General features: G+C 39.1%; 1 protein-coding gene across 1 annotated transcript in view; it reads left to right on the top strand.

The window, feature by feature from the left end:
• IFIH1 (interferon induced with helicase C domain 1) overlaps positions 1 to 18,263 on the top strand; it is a 2,457,004-nt gene that overhangs the window by 700,477 nt on the left and 1,738,264 nt on the right. The gene's annotated exons all lie outside the window — the stretch shown is intronic.

Here is an 18,263-nt window from a genome sequence, read left to right as displayed (position 1 = left end):
GGTACCCCCTCCTGCGCAGTGTGTCACAGTTAGCCCCATGGCACCTGCCTCAGACTCCTTCCCTGTTGTCTCAGCAGGAGAACCAGATTCTGCACCCTCAGCTTCTAACACTGAACCTAGCAGCCTGGCTAATTACCTAATCTCTCCTTTACCATCCTTCAGTAAACCAGTGATGGATATCATTTTAGAGGCAAGGAGACCTTGTACTAGAAAGTCTTATGCTGAAAAATGGAAAAGATTCTGGGCCTGGAACCAATCTCAACGGATGAGCACAGCAGCGCCCAATTTACCTTGGATTTTGCAATACTTAACTGAGATGCTTCTCAAGGGCCTGTCTTTTTCCTCTATCAAAATTCACACCTCAGCCATTTCAGCTCATTATAACACAGAACCTCCCCTCTTCTCTCATCCACTGCTCAAGCAGTTCCTCAGAGGGGCCAAAAATTTAGGACCACCCAGGAGAGCTTTAACCCCAGCCTGGGACCTTAACTTTGTTTTGGAGAAACACACACTTCCTCCTTTTGAGCCAGCTGCTTCTGCAGACTTAAAATTTATTTAATGGAAAACAGCTTTTCTTTTAGCAATCACTTCAGCAAGAAGGGTATCTGAGTTAAAGGCCCTTTATGGCAGTGGAGCCTTTCATCATCTTTCATGCGGACAGGGTGTCCCTTAGAACCAATCCATCCTTCATGCCCAAGGTGGTATGCAGTGTAGCTCTTAATCAGTCCATTCATTTGCCGACCTTCTTTCCTAATCCACAGAACAAAGGGGAACAGATTCTGCACTCCCTAGATGTGCGCAGACAACTTATATTCTACTTGGACAGGACTAAACCTCAAAGGAAATCTGAACAACTGCTGGTGGCATTTGCTGCAGGGGCAGAGGGGAAGGCTATTTCAAAGCAAACCATTTCTAAATGGATAAGCCTTTGCATTTATTTCTGCTATAAGCACCATGGAAAACCTATCCCCCAGGGGATCAGACCTCACTGTACCAGAGCTGCCTCTACCGCCTTTCTCAGAGGCGTCCCTTCCAGGGACATTCTAGAAGCTGCTACCTGGAGTTCTGTACATACTTTCAACAAGCATTATCATTTGCCAATTTTCTCTAAATCCAGAGCTAGCTTTGCCACTGCAGTCTTGCAGATCCTTATAGCTGATCCTAATGCTGTCTAAATTCCTCCTCCCAACCAAAGCTTTGGGAATCTACCCAAATGTAATGACTGCAACAGTGAAACATGAAGAACATACTACAGTTGTGTACACTTACCATAAATGTAGATGTTCGAGTGTATTCACTGCTGCAGTCCTGGTTACCCTCCCCCCAGCCCCCTAACTTCTTTTGGCTATACCTCTACTTTCCTTTACTATGCTTAAAAGCTTTTTGGTGTATTTGCTTTTTTGTTGGAGGTATATCATTTTATTTTTATATTTAATTGCTTCCCATTAGGGGGGCACCTGACAACTGGGGCAAGAAAAACTGATGTAATAGCATTGGCTGCATGTTTTATACCCCTGACGTCACGGAAGAGGAGACCGCAACCGACGCAGGACCCAAGACTTTGTTAATCAGGCCGACTGAGGGCTACTGCAAGCAGATAACTCAAATGTAATGACTGCAACAGTGAATACACTCAAACATCTACATTTATGGTAAGTGTACACAACTGTACTTTTTACCTGGCTGGATTCTCAGAATTTACCAGAGAAAGTGAATGCTGAACTTCTGAATGCTCCTCTGAAACAGAATTGTTATTTGAGCCTTCCTTTACTGAGGTCCTCAAAAGATTTGATGTAAGGGGAAAGTTAATCCATGCATCTCTCAGATATTTTGTTCTCCATATGAAAGATTAAACTTTCCTTTCAGCCCAGGATGCCTTTACAGGACATGATACAGGCAATCCCAGCAAAATAAATAAATAAATAAATAAACTTTCAGAAAACAGTGGCAAGGAGGTTCAAAAAAAGAAAGGGGTCCCCCAAACCCAAGGACAATCTAAAAAGCAGATTGACTATATCACCCTTCAGCTTTTCGCCTTCTTCACCCTGGCAACCCAATATAACATTTCCAAAATCTAGGTCTTCGCTTTCTTTTGTAGCAGCAAATGAATTCAGATACCTGGGTCGTGAGAATCATTCAAAAAGGTTACATATAGCAGTGGGGATCCCCACCTCCTTTCCAAGGGATTTCCCCACATCCATCCAATCAAGCCTCCCTTTTTCCTCATATCTTGGACCAAACTCTGCCTTGAAGAGTCATAGAGCATGTACTATCAAATCAAGCAGAGAGAGGATTTTACTCGACTATTTTTTGTGCCAAAGAAAAATGGAACCAGGAGAACTGTCCTAGACCTTTCATTTCTATGCCTTCACCTCATGATTCAAAAATTCAAAATGTTCTTTCTGCATTGTCTGTTACTACTCATTTATCTTTGCAGTTTTTTTTAGTAGCTCCGTTTTTAAAAGATGCCTATCATCACATTCCATTTCTCAAAGATTTCAGATGCTTTTTACGATTTTCTGTGTCTAATTCACATTTTCAGTTTCTGCTGCACCCTTTGCTTTGTCAACTGCTCTAAGAGTGTTTAGAAATTGTCTTGCACCTGCAATAGCACATTGCAGGTTACAGGGCATTCACATTTTTTTTCATATTTAGACAACAGCTTTATTTTTGCAGAATCTTTTTCAAGCTGTCAGGAACTTCTTCTTTTAATCAAAAATATTTCTCAGCCTGGGATTTCAATTGAATCTACAAAATTATTCTCTCATTCCACCTTGCAATGTAGTGCTTCCAGGTTTTCTCTTAGATACATCCATCATAATGGCCTTTCTTCCTCGGGACAAGGTAGAATTTTACAATAAATAGTTTGTGATATTTTCTAACTAGACTCTTTCAGGAACCAGAAATGACTTGGGGATTATAGGTTTCATAACCTCTATAATTTTCATGATTCCTCTAACCAGACTTCATATGAGAAAAATGAATTGGTTCTTCAAATCCTTTTGGAGCCAACAGCAGCATCCCCTATCTTTTCAGATTCTGGCACTGAGTTTTGCAAAATGGGAGATCCACCAGGGGGTGAATCGGTTGTCAATCAACCCAGGTCTCCCTTTTGCCTAGTCCAGCTCCTACTCAATCTGTAACCATAAACACATTGGAAGTTGCATGGGGAGCTGTATCCAAAGGGGTGAAAGTTCAGGATGTGGTATAAGCAGGAGAAATTGAAGCACATAAATATCAAAGAAAAGAATGCATTAATAATTGCTCTCAGAGCTCTGATCCATTTCTGGATGTCAGGCCCTCTACTAATAATCACAGACAACACCACAGACCTGTTGTACATTAAAGGGGTGGGGGGCAGATCTTACCACCTTTGAAGACTAGCAGTGATAGCATCAGATCTAGCAACTCAGCACAGTCTAACCTTACAAGCTGCTTACACTCTGTCATAGCATAAGTTTGTGTCAGACCAGTTCACCAGGACAGACCCCCTCCACCCCCATGATTAGTAGTTACACTCCGGGGTGGGGGGTCTTCCAAGACTTAATCTAACTGTGGAGAACTCTTCAAGTAGATCTCTTTGCCTTCATTCACAACAGACAGTTAAAGAAGTTCTGTTCCAAGAATGTTTGCACAGGAGACCTAGAAGACAGATGCCTTTGTATTCCCATGGATGTGAATGTTCCTTTACACATTTTCACTCTTTCCTGTGATAATCAGGGTTCTTTTAAAGATTCAGAAGGACTCTGGAAAGATGATTCTGGCAATTCCCTTTTGCTTAAGCAACAGTGGCCCTCCTTTTTGAAAATGACCAAGGGGTCCAATCATGGAATGGATTTGCTCACAAAAGATAAAGAGTTCCTTGATTTACCCATTCCTTCATTTTATTCAACTTACTGCTAGGATGAAAGAATTTTAATATTTGTTTAGACACATTTTCTTTGAGGTTGTGCACTAGGTATCAAAGGAGGCATAAAAAACTGCAACTAGAAAATGGCTAAGTGGGCTGTTTTCTAGTCGGTGCTGTATCAGAAACCATAATCCCTTTAAAGGAAAACTCCACCTTAGAACTGAAACAAATCTATTTTTTCACTTTATCTTTGTTCTCTTGGCCATTTTTAACACCTCAAATCACTCTGCCTGCTTTGTATAGAATATTAATATGTTTTCTGCAAAATGGCTGCCAACGGGGCTTTACATATCAGTGTGATCTTGTTTTTCATCAAGCCCTTCTCTTTCCTATAATCCATTTCAAGACTGATTTATACGAGTCACACTGGACATAAGGAAGTAGTGGTGTATTCCCATTACTTGGCATATAATGGGATTAATGTCAGTCACTGTCATCTTATATACCTTCTGTAACAGGACTGCTTCTTTTATTTCTTGAGCGGCTCTCATTTGTGTGTGTATCACAACTTGTTTTACAGTGTACAAAGGCATTATACAGCTGCAACCAAAAAAAGTAGTTAAAATGCAGGCCTTTTCTTTTTGTAGTCCAGGATGAATTGACAGTTCCCCTCCCTCCACACTTTTCCCTCAGGTGTCACAACTGCCACTGCTCCAAGGGATCCTTGCAGTTTCATGTATAAGTGACAGCTGCTGTTGGAAATGAAATGATGTTAAAGTAGTTCTGTTCCCCACTGCAAGCAGTCAAAATATTTGTTTTATTCGTTCATTTATATAGATAGTTAAAGTACTTCATATTTCCCTTTCCTCATGGTTAAATAAAGGGGCACATTGCACATGTAAGCTAAAGTGAGTTCATGTATATCATGGATACTGTTGACTAGAAAATGCTCATGCACTCCACTTGAGTAAGGACTGACTCAAAGTCAGTGGAAGATGTCTCTTCCCAAGGATCTGTGCACCAGATATGCATCCTGTGGAAGGATATCACAGAAGAGTGTAAACGATATTCTTGTAAACAGTATCAGTGCACCTGTTTGATAGGGTTTCCACCTGACTCACTTCCTGCAGAGAAGTTAAGATTTGGGCAGTTTTGTCCCGTTGTGGCGGGAGGGCATGAAAATGGTAAATTACTTGATACTTTACAAAAATTGTAAGAAAATATTTTCTGAATTTTCTGTAAATTTCAGGCATCTTCTGATACTACATTTAAGTCATCTTAAATGTAAAGCAGCATAAACAACAGGCACATGAAGTTCAAAGCTTAGCATTTCAATACTGTGATGCTGCTCATGTAAATTTATCAAAATTGATGACAAATACCTTTGAACCACTGGCTGATCTAATTGCTCTGTTTTACTATGAAAGGCATGGCTACAGTGGAAGTAGCTGTGAATCAGTGTAAGATATCTTCCTCTCTGCAGTAAAAACAATGGAAATCAGTTTCACACTTGTCTTTTTACAGCAGCTGCTGAGCTCCTGACATCAGCAGGACTAATTACCAGTATAAAATTGTCAGCAGTACCTGACTACAGATTTCTCTGCATTTGTGGTGTGTCATGCATGTGGAGACAAATTCCTCTGCAAATTATGTGAGAAGTTAAACTTAAAAAAGTGGGTGGTCTTTCCCTTTCTTTGATTTCAAGACAAACTAAAACAGTGAGTAAAAAGGTCACACAGAAAAACCAATCATTAAAAACCGAAAGAAAAACCTAGCAAGGCTAGACTTTCCACTGTGTGAATCCGTAAACATGTTGTATTAGAGCAACTTGGGATATATGCAAATGACCCTTTAAGGACATCAGATGTTTCATCTATATGGCAATTCTGAATATCCATGACTTTTTCTTTTTAAGTCTATTTATGGATAAATCCTAGCCAATAAAGCCAAATCCCACTAGCTGTGGACATGCTTGTTTCACCCTTCTTATGGCATCATCAGCACAGCGTAAGTGGAATGTTAAAGGAAATGAAAGAACAGATGTTGTCCTTTTCATTTGTTCTCAGTATGTGGGTTGCTGATCCGACTCAGCCACATTCTACAGACTTCTGATTCAACTCTCGAGCTCCTTCCTCAACCACTAATGCCCTAGTCCATCCTCCATACCTCTGATCTCGTTTGCCACCATCTTGCATTGATGTGGATCCTTTCTCTGAGTGCATTTCAGGACTTTTCTGGATGTAGTAAGTGTGTTTTCTTAGAGAAAACCTATTTCTTCCTGCTTTATTACTATATTATTTAGTTCCTCCCTCTTAGTTTTTGGGTTTTCTTTCATTAGTTCACTCTACCTCACTAAGGTAATTTCTTACATACCATTGTTGGTACCTTTTTATCTGTCTCTCTTCTGTCTCTTTTCTTCCACAGTTTGACAGGGTATTCTTTACTACCATTGTTGATAGTCTTTTACTGTACTTTTTACTGTATTCCACTCCTTTACAGAAATAAATACAGACACACACACACACTGCTTATTTTCATTAGTTTTCAGTTATTACATGTGTTACAAAAAACACATATCAATATTACATAATTTGACTAAAGATGAAACTCACACCCTGGAACAACTAAGGGATAACAGTAATCTGCGGATCATGAAACCTGATAAAGGTGGGGGGGGGGGTAGTGCTGATGGATACATGGGATTACACTAGGAGAATATGTGATATACTAGATAAGGATAACAGGTATACCCTAGTATCTAGAAACGAAGTAAACATTTCCTATAGGAAAATAGATATGATTTTAGAAGATAATTTATTGCAAGGTCTTATAGGTAAAGAATTATACAATTTCCTAAGAGTATCAAAACCAGTTATTCCAGCAATATTCGGTATACCGAAAGTACACAGACAAAGAAAACCCTCCTTTAAGACCTATTGTGTCTTCACAAGGTTCCAAAACGCAACCACTGGCAATTTATGTGGACACCAAACTAAAGGAATTGTATAAGAAATTCCTTCACATCTTAATAGATTCTTGGGACTTTCTTACTAAGATTGGTTCATTACAATACAGGGATAGTATAATTTTTTTGACAGTGGATGTCAAAGATTTATTTTCAGTTATTCCACATAAAACAGGGTTAGACTGGTTTGAAAAAATGATAGTAAAGATGAAAATTTTAACACTGTATGATTTTAAATTAGTTTTGGAAAATATGGAACTTGTACTGAAATACAATTATATTTACTTCCAAGGTGACTTATATCATCAAACAGACGGGGTGGCGATGGGTTCTGCCTGTACCCCATTTATGCAAATATTATTATGTTATTTTGGGAAAGACAATTTATTTTTAATTCTACTTTTGATCAATTTATTATGGGATATTACAGATTTTTGGATGATATTTTTATTTTATGGGATGGACCTGAAGTGGTAATTAAAGAATTTATTATATATATTAACAAGAGTACAGAATTCCTGGAGTTTACCTTTGAATTGGGTATAGATGAAACACACTATCTGGACATGAAACTTATAAAAGATCGTGTTAACAAAAAATACAAATCCAGAATTTACAGGAAGGACTGTTACTCTAATTCTTATTTACATTTTATGACTGACCATCCCTACCACTCTAAAATGAACGTAATAAAAGGTCAAATGATTAGAGCAGCCAGAATGACTTTGGATAGAATAGATTTAATGCTTGAAATGGAGATGTTACAAAATATGTTTAAGGAGAGAGGGTACCCCGACTATATGATTGAGTTTAATAAGAAAACAGTACTAGATAAATGGGATACGATATACAAACCCTTACTTATTAATGTAGGTAGTACTGAAGTGGAAAATAGGTTTAGTAATGGTAAAGACAACAAAGAGAAGTTGCCTTACATGATTTTGACACATTTTAACGGAATTGGATGGATAAAGAAATGCATTAATAATGCATGGGGAATGTTTAATAAAATGCCCACTAAAACAGATGTATTCCAACAACCACTTAGATATGCCTTTAGAAAAAATAGGAATTTGAAAAATATATTTGAAAAAATAAAAAATACTACAAGGGGGACAGGTGGAACATGTACTAAATACGGCACATTTAGGTGTGGTAGATGTGCACAATGTTCTTTTATAGCACATACAAAAGAGCTTGAGCTTCCTAGTATAAATATGAGATTGATTGGAGACAAATATTTTAGTTGCTATACAAAAGGGGTAGTATATTTTTGTTATTGTAAGAAATGTTGGAAATACTACATTGGGAAAACTGAATGCAATTTAAAGGAGTACAACGGGTTTCGATAAAACATTCCTCAACTTCTCAGCCCTTTCGCTCCCTATTTACAGTTCCCTCCATCAAGCAACAACAAAGCACCATTTAAAATATTTATATTTCACTTTACTTCTCTAATTGGAGCTTACCTTAGCGTACTATGTAGCTTTTGCCTTCAAATCTATTCTCTCGCGAGTTAGAAAAGTTTCCTGCAGTCACCCAAATACTGACATCATCGAGGCCAGGCAGTTCAGGAACTTTTTCTTAGGTGTTCCCTCCCCCAAAGTTACATCACCATGGCCGGCCTCTGCTTCCAAGTACAGCAATGAAACCCACCCATTATGTGATGTCACCACTACCTTGTCCTTCCCCCTACCCTGGAGTGCAGCTATAGGAGGTAGGGAAGTTTTTTCTCTGCCTTTGTTTCCAGTATGCTTATTTTTCCTATTGGAACGTGTTGTGCGAGTGTCTCTCTCTATACTGGCTTCTGTCGTGCTTCATACATTGGTGAGTGTGACAATTTTTTTTTATCTAAATGTAAAGGGCAAAGTCTGTTATTTCACTCTTTGTGTTGCTTACTATACTGCAGTTCACACGTGCATTCCAAAAACATTAACCGTTGACTGTTTGTGAGCTGTTTGCTCAAAATTGCGATGGGTGCACGTGTGGTCTTTATTACATTCTGAAGCTCCGTTGCTGCTTTAGTATTTTAAATTATTTTCATTTGCTGAGCTGGTGCATGTGGCTTAATTGTTATTCTGTGAATTAAAGCTGAGCCTACAAGTATATTAAGGGCCAAATGATAGCTGAGCAGATCAGAACATCTTCGCGAAATGATAGCTTTCAATGCAGGTGTAAAGTCTCACTGGTTGTACGATAATATTATTGATAGTAATAATGCGAAAGTCGTATTGGTTGTACGACAATGATGATGGTAATAATAATAATGGTCTGTAGGCTCGAAGCAATGTTTTCTTTTCTAGTCATTTAATTGTAATGACTGCTAAAATGTCATAAAACATCTAAACTTTGACCTTGCTATTTAAAACGTGGTGCAACAGACTACAGTAATGACTTAGTTCAGAGTAGGCATTACAAACTGAAGAAAAGAGAACATCTGTAATCTATTTTAGGAAGATAAAAGTTTCTCTGTCTCTCTCTCTCTCTCTCCCTCACTCGTTTGAAAGGGGAGGATGGAGACAGAAGGGGAGAACATGAGGATATTTCTATTACCATCACCACCTGTGACAAAATTAAGTAGGCTAAGTATGAAGAAATGCAAGATTGTGTTGCACAACAGTTTACTACAGCAAACACAAATCTTTGGATGAACTTTCTCTATTGGCTTCTTTGTAACAATTTAATTTTGTGATTCTTTTTTCACAGTTGTATAAGGACTCAAGTGGTACAAATTGTATAAATTAAAGCATTATTCTTTAGAGGAAACATATTAAATAATGTATTGATGGATGGATCAACAGTGTTGTTGTAGCTACCTCATCACAAAAGGGTTCTCCTCCAGGAAAAAAGAGGTCATTGTTCCCCTCTACTCGACACTCAGACTCATTATGGAGTACATCTCCCATTTTGGAATGTACCTCACAAGACATCTGCAGCAGCTGGAAAGGCCACAGAAGTACCTCACAAAGAGGATTACTGGCCTCAAAACAGATGCCTTACACTGACCGTCTCAAAAAAACTCCAGCTTTACTCCGTAGCTTATCACCTACTCTGAGGCGATCTCTGCCTAACATATAAAGCTATGTCAAAGTTAGAGCTGCTGGACATGCTACACCTAAAGAAATCCCAATCCCTCTGAGCTACATGCTCTAGGGAACTAAACTTTGTCACCACAATAAACAGGACATGCTGGAGGGATAGATCCTGTCTCTGTCACCTTTGATGTAGTAATTTTCTTTCTTTGAAAATGTTTTGTTTGTAGAAAAAAAGGTTCTTGTTCAGAAGTATTTATTAAAAAATGTATTTCTACTTTTGAGAGAACTGCTGAGTTGATTTTTAGCACCCTTTAGTGCTTTCTGACTGTGTACCTGGTTTCAAAACTTGTAGAGTAACACTCATAAAGTTCTAAACACAAATGCAGTGTGATTATTTATCTGTACTTCTAAATGTATTTGCTGAGCAACTAATATGGCACAAAAGCCCAGAATTGGAGACAATTTTTAAATATTACTATGATTTTATTAAAAGGTTAATAGAACAATGAGATTTTATCAATATGCTTTTCCTCAACAATAAATAGTATGGAAGTTTAAGGTCAAATGTTACTACTGACAGACTGTAATCCTCCATACTTTATCAGGAAATCAAAATGTCTTTCAGGGGACAGGGCAGAAATCGTAGGCATTCAACAGAATTCTGGTCGGGTGAGAGTTATATACATAGCATGGAGTGTGGGTGGTGTAGCTACATGTACACTATGGAAGTTGTAAAATTATTTTTGAAAGGCAGGGTTTTGCAGATTTCAAGAGGCAAGGGAGGGAAGGTACAGTTGAGCCAGCCAAACAGCTAACTGGGCCCAAAGTGGTGTGTAGTTAAATTCTGCATACTGTTTTAGTAATTGAGTGATTGCTAATTGGAGGTAGTGGACTGATGCCAAAGTAGCCATTTCAACCACAGCATGGGATGAGTGCCATGTAGTAATATAATAAGAGCAAAGTAAAAGGTAAAGTATTGTTTTACAGAAAAAGTTTACCAAAACTTACACAACTACAGGGGAGTTGCAGTGAAGCACAGTATGAGTAATTGTACACATTATGAATAGCAAATATGGCCACTGTAAAACTTGAATGGTATGAAACAATATATCTGTTGAAGATTTTTTTTTAATAATGTTACGTTGTTAATTATATCAATAGGGTATATACAGCAGAAAAGGACACTTTTCATCTGGGGTAAATAACATCAAAGATTTTGTCAATTGAAAGTTTCTGAGCGTAACCCTAATATGTAGTGTAGTGGCTAAGACCAAGTGTTATATGCTTGCTTAAAAATGTTAGTCTAATTTTTTTAAATTTTAAAAACTCTTGTACTTTTATTAATAATCTTGTATTTCTTTGTGTTCTGTCTTTTAACTTGTGGGCTGTGTCTGAAATGGGTCCATGAGGAATAAGTCCAATACCACATGTCATGACCCTCCACCTCTGGGCCAGTAATCAAGGAGCCTCAATCCTCACCACTGGCACCAGTGGGGGACATTCACTGCGAACATAACAGCTATAGAGCTGAGATCTCAGCTGAGTGTCCAAGACCTCCAGCACCCTCTGTGTCCAACCAGTCCTTTGTGTCCCCGCCCAAGTAGCTGACACCCACACTCTTTGAGTTTTGATTTACACACCAACACCTGGGAAAGGCTGCCACAGGTTTACTAGCTATGCTCCCTTCTGCCCAGACTATAACTATAAGGTTGTTATGACTGCTACCAGACACTCCGGCCAACAACTTTAAGGCTTTTCCAAGGGTACCCAATATACTGAGTGAAATTAATATTAATACAAATGGTAGTTTGACCAAGAGCAAGGCTATTAGGAATGGCCATGCAGTGTCACCAGATAAATATGCAAATACTCTCAGAACTTAAATACCTGTACAAAGGTTAGCCACAATCAAAGGTTCAAACATATTTAATAATAACTAAGTATATATTCACAGTGACATCAGAGTTTAAAATCAATCACAGGGAATATTTAAAATTAAAATTAAAGGACAGGCTCAGACAAAAAATCTATATCTAAACTAACCTTCACTATATTTCTGACTGAATCTAAGAGAATTTTACTATTCCCTACTCGCTTAATAGAGGAAGGCAGATGATGTGGTGAATGGTCCTTTTTGTTGCCAGGCCCAAGATACAATAGAGAATGCTCATTCTCGCTAAGAGACTTCTCAGAATAAAATCTACTGGGACAGTTTGCAGAATGACATCACTTGTTGGGTATCTGACTTCTAGTTTCCGTGTAAACAGCCTGCTGGAAGTCATAAAACAATTTCATACCTCTATGCTTCCAGATTAGTAATGAGTTCACCGTAAAGACAATATAGAAAGCTTCCTAGTACAGACTGTGTATCTGGCTGCATTGAAACCTGTGAGATAGCATCTGTATGGTCTAGCCCATAAAGTGATTTAATTTCAGATATGTTTTAAAGTTTGCTGGAACATGCACAGTGAAACAATTACAATAATGCGTGTACATTTCTATTCTCTCCAGTAGGGCACACTGTGGATACATTTTAAAAATAAGCACTTTACAAATACCTTTTAAACACACATCTGTACAAATCAGTAACAGTTCTAATACATTTGTAACACAAGCATCTTGTTTAAATCAGTTTGATATTCACAAATGACATATAATTTATTTACAAATTCTCAGCTAGCTGTGCTGGCAGCACCTGATATCATCACCCCACTGTCAGCAAATATAAGTAACTAAGAGCTGACACTGACTCCGTACTCCAGATTAGCAAAGTTTACTTTGGTTAATAATTACGGGGTGGGGGCAAGAATCAGCTGATGCATTATGCCTTGCTTTATTTCAAGGACTATTTGTGGCGATCTGCCATCTCCAAATTTGTAGGTCAAAACACACCTTAAAAGTAACTGGGTCTTTTGTATCAGCCTAAGAAGTGAGGTGTGAGTTGGATTTGGTACAGTCAGGATGAGAAACAAGAGTTTCGTATGGTTTATTACAAGTTTAACCTTCTCCCCAAATATGATATAAATATGGTGGGTTACTTCATAGGGTCATAGGAGATTAATGGGCTAATAGTTTATGGGCCCTCATAAGCCTAGCAAATATAACCCAGTTTAACCTAATTTGTGGCCCCTAGTGGCAAGAGGATTGCACGTATTTGTGCCTCTGTGTTGAGTATTTTCCAGAGCGCCCCTGTGCATAAGTGACATAGGCACTACCCCAGGTGTGAATTTGTGATTCCCTATCCATTGATCCAAATTGCATTTGAAGAGGGCCAGAGAAGGGCTCTGTTTAATGTGAATCAGAAACCTGTTCCAAAGAAGGGGCAATCTCTGAGAGACATATCTGTCTCCCCAGCATGTTTTGAGTCACTGACTAAGTTTAACTCCCTAAATCAGGTGACCCTTTTGCTGTTTGACTTGCAGATGTATAGCAGCTCCATCAGGGCTGGATTTGTGAGTGCCTTGTAGGTCAGCCATAAGTCACCTCTTAAAAGTTCGTAGGAGATAGAGTAAATGGATAGGGCTTTTAGTCTAGCCTCATAGTTCGTGATGTTTATACCCTGTGATTTCTTTGTGAGGAAGCTCTTGAGGTCTTTACAGCTGCTGTAAGTGCCTAGTCAGGTACATACCAAATGGCACATTATACTCTATTATTGGTGTAATGAGGGATGAGAACAGCAGGACTTTAATTTCCTTGGATCCTGATGCCATGGACAGGGATGAAGAATTATACTCTCTCTACTCAGTACAGTTTTCTATATATTACTTACATAAACTATGGATTTTTAGTCCAGACTAATTGTTTTAGAGGAAAAGTGATGCAAACATTTGCTCATGTGTTCATAGCTGTTTACTAGGCTAATGACCACAAGGGCCTTTTTAAGCCTAGTCATGCATCCCAAATCTCTGATAACTTTGAGAAATGTAAGCAAAGGATTGGGAGATGAAACATTTACAGGTTGCCTGTGTCCATTAGTCCATTACAGACACAGGTGCCAAACCACGGAGGGGAAGTTTCATTTTTTTAAATGTCAGTTTGGTTGGGGCAGCAATAAGAGTACACAATACATACTTGTGCATACCAAGAAAGACTACTGAAGGGTTAGTGAAGGGAATGTTACATGTAGTGTTCAGCGGAGTTCTTATGTATACCTGGACATACTTTTGAAGGAATTGTTGTACAGAAGTTTCATTTGCTGGTTAGGGGAGAGGTTGTGCATAGCTGAACAAACTGCTGAAGGTGTCAGCGGAGGAAATGTTTCATTTCATGGTCAGGGGAGTGATTGTGAACACCTGGACAAATTGCAGAAGGGATCTCTGTGGGAAATGCTAATTTGATGTCAAGACTGATTATGCATAACTAGACAGACAGGGGTCTCTGGGGGAAAGATTTCATTTAGTGGTCAGGGGAGTGCTTGTGCATTCCTGGACACACTGCAAACAGGATCCTTACAGGAAATGTTTCATTTTGTAGTCAGGGGAGTGGTTGTGCATACAATGGACAGACTACATAAGGGAGTGTGGTGGAAAATGTTTCATTTTATTGTGAGTGCTTGTGCATACCTGGAGAGACTGCAGAAGGGCATTTTCCCCAACTGCACGATTTTTGCGAAAATAACATATTCCCTAACAAGAGTAACAGGGCAAGGAGAGACCCTTGTAGTACTTGGACAATGAATGCTCCACTGTTCAATAAAGAATTCTGGAAGTAACTGTAGAAATCTTACTATAAAGACAGGAAGACAACTATATTTGCCTGCCATATCACCAAATCAGATTTATGCATCACCAATGAGCTGCTTATGATTAACTGCTTCCAATGCCTTTTGATGTATTCAAAGATACGCAGCAGCCATGTCCTTTTTTTGTGGCTTTACATAATAGTCATATATTGCTGTCACAGTATTACACTAGTGGGCAGTAACTATTTATATTACTTTTAGTGCTATAGCAACAGCTGTCTCCATTATTTTGTATGGCAGTGTGAAATTTCTGTTACTGTATTCTGGCTTTGGTCTTATTTTTGTAATTGTACTGATTGAGAAAGAGGTTCTAGTTTGAATGTGCTGCAAACCCTTAGAGCAGTTTTACATACTGTTGTAGTCCTGAATGTCTAGAGCTGATTATTTCCATAGGCTAAAGCCCCAGAACCAGGTGAAGAGTACCCCTGAAGCATGATACTGCCACCACCATGCTTCACCGTGGCAATGTTATTCTTTTGGTGATGTGAAGTGGTGTTTATTCGCCGTAACGTATCTTCTCGAATGTGCCCAAAAAGTTCAACCCTGGTCTTACCAGACCACAACACACTTTCCCACATGCTTTTGGGATACCTGTTGTATTGTTTTGCAAATTTGAGCCTGGCCTGGATGTTTTTCTGTGTAAGAAAAGGCTCATGTCCTGCAACCCATGTTTTTCTGTGTAAGAAAAGGCTTATGTCCTGCAACCCTACTCCATAGTCTAGACTGGATGGTCATTTGGGAAATATTTCATTCTGGTGTTTGTGCATACGTCAACATTTTATTCAAGGGGTCACTTGGGTGACTGCTTCATTTGGTGGTTTCACATATGAGGGAGTGCTACTGATGGGTCATTTTGCGAATGTTTAATTTTGTTAATTGTACATATCTCAACTTTTTCTTGAAGGGGTGGGTCATTTGGGTGAATGTCTCATTTTGGGGCATGTGTATAACATGTACTAATGAAGATGTTGGTAGGGGAAATAATTCATTTGTGTACCAGGGAAGTGCTTGTGCTGTGTAGGTCAGGGCAGCAAATAGTACATTACTTCCGTCCTTGATCCCCTATGTCCATTGCTGCATGGACACATGTAAAGAGAAAAGGCAGAGGTAAGGCAGACTGCTGACACTGAAGGAGGTCGTGAGACAGTAGTGGTATCAGCAGTCTGAGTGTGTAGCCAGCACAGGTATGGGACACTTCAGGCGTTCACCAGATGAAGCCCCATGCCTGTCCTCAGCATATTAGTGGAGTGGCGGTCCTTACCCTGCTTTTTCTCTTTACATGTGCCCTTTCTGGTCCCCCTTGTCAATTATTGTGTGCAATTTGGTATTTTCACAGCTGGTAGGTATGTACCTCCTGAAGCATCACTCATTCTGTATGATTTGGTGTTGTCAAGGGTGGTACATATGTACCTCTGCATCGTCATCACTGGTTATGTAGCTTATCAAAAGAATGCCACTGGGGATAGGAGTGAAGATTTGGATTAACTAACCAGGTAATGCTATTGATATACATACATGTGTAGTCTGCCAATACATCTCTCAAACACCAGTAGTAACCTGTTTACATTTCTTTCCTGTGGAGGTCCATCCGGCCTTGTCACATTGACAAGGTTTCACAAGCAGGATAGTGACAAGTAAGAGTGTGGGTGTGTGGCCATTCCTACATTCACTGGGCTGCCAGCCATGCCTCCAGTAGTAAAAAACACTACAACTTGAGATTCCCCACATCTAGTGTGAAGGTATACTGGATTGCAAGAAGAGGTATGCATTGGAGCGGACTACTGCAGTTGTTGGAAGAGAAGTGTTCCATCTACTCTGAACCTATCATTCTTCTGCTGCACATTGGAGGAAATTATGTCATCAGTCAACCACTCGGAAGGCTATCGTTTCAAATCACAGCAATTTTTGAACACCTGAAGGCTTGGTGGCCACATTGTCATTTTGTATGGTCTGATATAATTTCTCGACAGATATGGAAAACAGCAAACAGTCAACGGGCAGCTCACAAGGCCAAACGTTTACAGAATGGGTCCATGCATGGCTTGATGCACAGAGTCGGTGAATCTACAATCTGCCATGACAGCATCACAGCGGAAGATGTTCACCTGTTCAGATGGGATGGTGGTCACCTAACCGAGAAGGGCATTGCATTCTTGACTGATCTCCAGAATGGTGTGGGGAGAGCTATGCAGGATTGGTAACATGCAGCTTGTGAGAAGAATGGAAAACACCCATGACCAAGTAGAACCAGTATAGTAAGTAAAACTCTATTATGAAATGTGTTGTGTAAAATATATTTATCTGAGTTTGGCAAATAACTGTGGTAAGGAGCTGGTGAGGATGCTGAGAAAGAACTGTTTTAGGAGAGTGCTACCACGTACAATCTAATATGTCAGTGACCATCCTGCAATACTTCTTTTTGTAGTCTGCTTTTATCAGGCATGTGTAGAGTTTAGATGACAAGAAGGACTTACTAATACAGAAATCCCTTGGGTCCATTGCTAAATGGACACGTAAAGAGAAAAGGCATAGGTAAGGCAGACTGCTGACACTGAAGGAGGTCATGAGACTGCAGTGGTATTAGCTGTCTGAGTGGGTAGCCAGCACAGCTGTCAGACAGATGAGATGGCCTTGCCTGCCACTGAAGTCCCATGCCTGTCCTGGGTTCATTAGTGGAGTGGCGGTCCTTATCTTGCTTTTTCTCTTTACATGTACCCATTCAGCAGTATGTTGGCTACGCCAAGAATGTGTATATTTACAATCATCTGTGTCTACATGGTAAAACTGCTTCTGAATGTACATGTACAGATATCAGTTTTGTTAGGACTCTGGTTATGGAAATTATGATTTTTTTCATATTTTGGTAAATAACTTTGCAAGGGAGCATTTGAATGTGCTAAGTAATACTTGTTTTGAAGACAGTATTGATGGTTCCAACATGGGAAAAGAATGGTGCCTGTGTGTTGCACACGTGCAGATATCAAAGTTTGTTTCAGACTTAGGTTATGGATATTATGATTTTTTGTCATATTTTGGTAAATAACTTTGCAAGGGAGCATTTGAATGTGCCAAATAATGATGGGCTACTTTCTAGACAGCCTACTTCTTGAGTGTAAACTACTGTGCTTTTGTCCTGATAGTGTGTTATGTGCTCAATAACAGGGTTGCATTACAAATCTCCATGACTTTCCAGTGTTCTAATGTTACAACTGCATATCACTTTCTTAAATGGGTTGCTCTGCCTTATACAGAAAATCTAGTGCATTATAAAAGAATTGTGTATACACAAAATATCTTTACAGTGATGCTAGCTAAAGGGCACTTTTACTTTTTCAGTGGCTTCCGTTTATTTATTCATTATGTCATGTGTTTCATTTCTGGTTGTTTTATTGTGCAGTTATATGAGGAGCAGCAACAAAATTGGTTAGGGATGTAGGCCCCAAGTCATGGACAGTCATTATTTACTGGTATTGGCCACTTAGGTGCTACAATAAAAAAATATTTGTTATAATACGTCTTTTGAAGAATAAAAAAGCCTAGAAATATAATCAGTAGTGTTTTTTACGCCTCACTGCATAGTTACAAATCACAGCTGTTATGATTTCAGTGGCACACCTGGGGATGTTTCTGGTTGTTTGCAAGTGTTCATAGGTTCATATGTTTGTACTAGGC

The sequence above is a fragment of the Protopterus annectens genome, chromosome 6.part0 (genome assembly GCF_019279795.1).
Source record: "Protopterus annectens isolate FY-2018-M chromosome 6.part0, PAN1.0, whole genome shotgun sequence".
NCBI classification, from domain to species: Eukaryota; Metazoa; Chordata; order Ceratodontiformes; family Protopteridae; genus Protopterus; species Protopterus annectens.
This window is presented reverse-complemented; position numbering and strand designations above follow the sequence as displayed.